The 6,083-nt window shown below is 37.8% G+C and overlaps 1 long non-coding RNA gene across 1 annotated transcript; it reads left to right on the forward strand.

Annotated features, from left to right (window-relative positions):
* On the forward strand, nt 1-1,728 carry LOC120219641. The gene is made up of 2 exons (XR_005525344.1): nt 1-65; nt 1,517-1,728. It is a non-coding gene; the product is annotated as an uncharacterized LOC120219641 (long non-coding RNA).
* The last annotated feature ends 4,355 nt before the right edge of the window (nt 1,729-6,083 follow it).

Consider the following 6,083-nt stretch of genomic DNA (forward strand, 5'->3'; position numbering starts at 1 on the left):
TTTAGGAGAGCTGTAATGGGGTTTATGTAAGAAAAGTCCAGAACTTAGAAACTTCCTGACTGTATGTAAGTAATAGTTTGAATAAAACAGACTTCAGTAACAACCAGTATTTTTATACAAATATGGAGGAGATATTTTTAACTGCTTAAAATTGGTAAAGGATTTGGCAGATCTGAGACATCTGAAAGGTAACAAACAGTAAATTCAAGTATGTAAAAACTTGAGAGAGATCAATGAGATTCAGGAGTTATAATCAATCTAATTATATTTCAAAATAAGAATGTGACAAGTGGGCATGAACCCACATCTAATTTGCTGTTGGTTAGAGGGGTTATATCTACTAATTTAGGACATTTGTTTTGACGTTAAGATTTCAGATTGTTCTGTTATTTTTGGAAAGTATGTTGTGTGCCCTGAACTGTTTTTCAGTTTCATCCTCAACAGGCTTTCTTGCAAATATTCAGTCCAATGTTGCACTATTTTTTTTTAACGTCTAAATTGAGGACAGAACAAGAAGTACAGAATATGTAATTGTCTATGTGACGTGATTAATTGGTATCCACTCTCAGATGCTTGTAGCTCAGAGCATAAATCTTCAGTGACAATTTACTTTTGTGACAGTTTCATGTGCTTTTCATGAAACATCCATATGCTTCCCAGATTTCTCACTCATAGTTAGGTGGAGTCATGTGACTGCTTTTGGCCAGTGGCTTATGAGCAGAAGTAATGTGGATCACTCCCAAGGCCAATTTAAGGGCCCATTTAAGAGCACTCCCATTTAAAAGTCCAGAGTAGTGACCCTTGAAGCATACATATTGAGATGTCTGGGTCCTGTGTCACTATTTGGAAGGGGGTTTGCCTTAACAGGTGCCAGGCCCACCATAGATGTGTGTGAAAAAGAAATGAAGCTTTATATGTTAAAGGCTCAAGCCTTGCAAGATAACTTATTTTTACCTGACTAATAAAATCAATCATATATTTGAGAAAATGATACATATTTGTTTGGAGATGGTAGACTTAGGTATGTATTGATTTTAAAATAATTTAAAAACTAGAGTCATTGTAGGGTTTTGTAATTTAATTTGTTCACCTCTCAGGATTGGAAGTGGCCTTATAAGCTAGGTAATCCAATCTCTGCATTGTTCCCACCCAAAACAAATCCCTTCCAACCTTCCTTGGTTGATGATTGTCCAGACTACACTTGGCAATTTCATTTAATGAATGTTTGTTGGGTGTCTGTTACATTCCCGTTTTTGTACCTGAAAGAACTTAGATGATATCCTTCCATTACAATCCAGTGATGGGCTCGCCACTGAATCCTGAGACAGAGACAGCAAAGCTTTATCTTAACTGTGTGAAAGTCTGTCTTTTGTAATTTCTACTTAAAGTTTATATCTGTACATTGGGGATTATGTGAAAAAAATTAATGTCTTTTAATACAGGCTTATCTTTCAAATATTTAAAATAAGAATCACAAACATTCCCTCTCTCCCCGCCACCCCTTTTGCCTCACCAGATTATCTTTTCCGCATTTAGAGTGTCAGATTCTTCACAGTCCTTGTATAAATGACCACTTTTGGATCTCCTTCCTGCTCAGTGTGGCTTCCTGATCTTACAAAGTATTAATATCACTGCATGTACTCTCCTTTCCTCTTGGAATGATTTGTCAATATGTCCATGGAGATGTGTCCATATACCCATGGTGGTGCCCAGATCTCAATTTAATAGGTAAAGTATTAGTGTTATAGAAGCAAAGTGAAGACTACTCATGTTAGATTTTTGTTAATATAATTTAATATCAAATTACCTTTGGTAGGGAGTGAGCTACCTAAATACATCTAATATGCATCAAAGATTGGGAAGACACAATCTAGCTTAACCCTTGAAAGTGACAAAGATTCTTTGCTTGGCGAAACTTTAATCAGGCTCCTGAAACTTCTCCTAGGCCACTCTGTGCCCTTCCATGTAAAATGCAGTTTAGGGGTTCCTAGGTGGCTCAGTCAGTTAAGCTTTCGTCTCTTGATTTCAGCTCAGGTCATGGCCTCACGAACCCTGTATCAGGCTCTGTGCTGCCGGTGCAGAGCCTGCTTGGGATTGGGATTTTCTCTCCCTCTCTCTCTACACCCCCAAAATAAAAAATAAACTTAAGAAAAATAAAATGCAGTTTAAGAGGAAGCCCCCCTTTCCTCTCCTCCCGACACCTGATATCTGATCACCCTTGATTTCTGACTGAAATCCTCATTTTCCACCATCCCTCAGGTGATATTTGATCACTGGCCAGCCTTCAGCAAGAATCCTGTTAAGTTGGTTTAGCCAGAATCCCCCCTTTCCCTGATGTTCCCTTTTGGGAATTTTCCATCAGCTGACTTCCACCCTGCTCCTGAGCCATAAATTCCCACTGCCCATGCCGTGCTATAGTCTAAGATGAGCTCAATTTCTCCCCCTTAATGCAACATCCTACTTCATTGGTCCCTATACCTATTGCAAGGGTCCTGAATAAAGTTTGCCTTACTGTGCTTTAATAGGTATCATTAAATAATTTTTCTTTACCAAAGATGTTATTTCTATCACCACACAATATTTATAACCTGTGGTTAGCTTACTGAATGAGGATTTCCAGCTAATTAGTGGAACCATGGTGAATAACAGATGTCTAATCAATCATTACATGACAATTTAAACGAAACCTAAAAAGTTCTATATTGGGAGACAAAAATAACCAACTTTTCCCTAGGTTAGTACATCCAGAGACTTGGCCAGTGCTAAGGCAGCCACGTTGGACCTAATGTGGTCACACAAAGAAACAGTTCATGATTAGAGACAGCCTTGGTCCAGCCAAGTTCCCACAGTCAATTGTTTCTTCTGCTGCTTTAGGTCCCAAAACACTAGAATGCAGTTTGAGAAATTTCATGAAGTCTCAAGACGTTCTCTCAGGCTGAGAGAGAAAGAAGATCATTCAGTTCAACCTCTTTCCCATGTAGATGACAGACCACTTGGCCTCTTGAGAGTTTTGCAGGTTGCTCTTCTGTGGATGAAACACTTTAGTTATCAGAATTCTCCTTATATGGAGCTGATACCAGTTGCCCTCTTAACTTCTTGTTGGCTCTGCTTTCTGGAGGAACATAGACCAAGTTGAATGCCTTTTTCATGAGTTAGCAATGCAGATGGACTATAATCTTCTTAAGTGCACTCTCCAAAGTAAACATTTTAGGTTTTAACAACCATGTCATCATCCTGTCCTCTGTAACTCCCTGCTTCTTTCCCCTTTGTCAACATCACACTTCCCAGTGTGTCCTCCGAGTGGGACATAGACTATTGCAGTGGTTCTGATCGCCTCCCTCGGTCTGGTCACAGTGCTTCTAAAAGAATGCCTAAGATTTTATCAGTTTTTATAGGGATCATACCACAATGACCTAAAATACTAAATCAGTGGTTTTCAACCCAGGCTGCACATTAAAATCACCTGGTGGAGCTGTTAAAAAGTACTGATGCCCAATGTTCTGGCCCTAATGAAACAAACCAGAATCTCTGGAGGTAAAGCCCAGGTGCAGGTATTTTTGTAAGGAGTTGCAATTGTTCTAATATGTAACACAATGAGTTTTGCTCTTAAATGAGGTTTCTCTCAACCTGTATGTAAATGAAATTTTTTATTTGAATGTAAATATCAGATTTTATTCTGTTCCAGTGTAATTATCTCTAATAATGGGATTGCCAGGATTTCCAAATGCAATGTTATAAGGTCAATTTTCAAGTAAATTAGAATATTAAAATTGCTATTGATATCCATAAAATATTTAGAAAATTTTAGGAAGGATTTTGAAAAAGTATAAATATTAATTCATTTCAATTTAATATTTCTTATCTTACTAAATTTATGCACAACATAATTTGTACTCTATATAAAAGCATCTTACGATCATACTATGAATAAACTTGGATGATCACCGATAGCAAATGACATGGCCCAGTAAGCATGGGATAAAAGGATGCTTTTCCAAATTCAAGGTCTTCCCAAATAAAACAAGCATTAATGCTATAGTACTTGGCTCTTTTTATTTAAAACACTGGGTTTTAAGGCATATCCAAACTAAGCTACTTTTTATTCTTTTGACTTTTGATATCTTTCAGCTGTTAAAAGGAGTGTTCTCTTAGAAAGTTTGGCAACAGAAAACTTTCAGCCTGGACATCTGAAGTTAATCACAGTATTGAGTAATAAGAGTTAAGAGAAACAACTGTATTAACTTAACTTTGCATCTCTGAGGCATTTGGCAAGACATTTTTTTCAAGTTCTTAAGACTGCCTGAATATTGCAGAGTACCGAATGAGAATTTTACAAAAGTCAGTGTTTTGGGCCCTTTATTTAAAAGACAAGGAGCAGCCCTCATGTAGTGTCCCCCATTATTCTTGGTATATTGAGTACATTGTACGATGATCATAATGTACTTTTTTTTTTTAAGGGGGGGAGCACACCCATGTGAGCAGGGGACAGGCAGAGGGAAAGAGAGAATCGTAAGCAGGGTCCACACCCAGAACAGAGCCTGACGAGGGGTTTGATCTCATGACTCAGATCATGACCTGAACTGAAATCAAAAGTTGGAAGGTCAACTGACTGAGGCACCTAGGCACCCCCATAGTGCACAATTTTGAAAGTATTAGTTCATAAGCTAAGAAATCACACATTGATATTTATAATATCTGTCATACCCATCTCTAAAATGAATTACAGACAGTCCTAAGGAATAATGTTTTTTTTTCCTTTGAAGGAATAGTGTTAATACTATTAAAATGAAGATAAGAAAGGTCAGAAACATTTGGAGGAAGAGAAGTTTGCTGTAACTGCACATAAAACTTATCATTAAGCTCCCTTGATAGCCAAGTGGAAAGAAGAAACACAATGCTTATCTATATAGTGGCCTCTTTATATTTCCATAAAGGCATTCCTCCCCCCCCCGCAACTACTCATCTTTTATTCCTATTTCTGTATTTATTAGACCTTCACCTAGAGATTCAGTCTTGCTTACTTTTAACTGAGTTCTAATCCTGTCTGCGCTTAGATCAAGTAACAAGTTAACACTGATGCTTATTTTGCTTTGATTTTTTCCGTTCAGATCTGTTAACCAGGTTTTATTTTGAGCCTGTGGAGAAATCATACACTCCATTTGCTAGAACTAGATTTGTCTTGTTCCTTTTGTTTGAATACTTTCCTAGATACCTTGATTCTCTTTGCTATCACCCTAAGACTGGGATCCTGTCAGAGACTAGAGGTCATTTTGTTCTTTGGAAAGATACCCATTAGCCTTTGCCACATGAAAGACTCATGGATCTGTGAGTCTCCCGGGCTCAGTTTCATGGGATTTTCTCCACAAATATCTTCTTTTCCTTCAGGCCTGGTGGACTAATCCCAGCAGGTGTTCCTCATGGCATTGATAGAGGTTTAACGGCACAAATGAAAACATAGAAGGCCTTTCAGGGTCTAGGTTTGGAACTGGCACATCATCGCTTCTACCGTATACTTTTGCCAAAGCAAGTCACGTAGCTGAAACCAAACTGAGGGCTGGAGAAGTACACGTGGAACCTTTAGAAGGAAAGACTGCAGTGTCACATGGCAGAGACTATTGAAGCAGGAAGACTTGTTGAAAGGTATTGGTGTTATTTAAATACATTTAAAAAATTGTGATTTGAATTTTTACAATTAATTAATTTATTGCCAAGTTACTATTTTGACAGTAGAGACTGTTCCAATCATCAATTCATTTATTTCAACAAATATTTGAGGGCCCAGTACAAATACTCTTTCTTCTGACTCATCATATCAAAGTCACAAAATCTTGAGCAACTCACTCAAGTTTTTTTTTTAACCTTTTATGTTTTTGATGTATACTTCTGTAAGTTTTAACATGTGTCTGAATTCCTGTAACCACTACCACAATCAGAATCTAGAATAGCGGCGTGACACCAAACAATTCCTTTCAGCTGCCCTTTTGTACTTAAAACCTCTGCCTGCTTCTTTTAATTTTTTTTTAATGTGAGCAGGGGAGGGTCAGAGAGAGAGGGAGTCACAGACTGAAACAGGCTCCAGGCTC

The sequence above is a fragment of the Hyaena hyaena genome, unplaced genomic scaffold (assembly GCF_003009895.1).
Source record: "Hyaena hyaena isolate Hyena2069 unplaced genomic scaffold, ASM300989v1 scaffold_636, whole genome shotgun sequence".
NCBI lineage: Eukaryota > Metazoa > Chordata > Mammalia > Carnivora > Hyaenidae > Hyaena > Hyaena hyaena.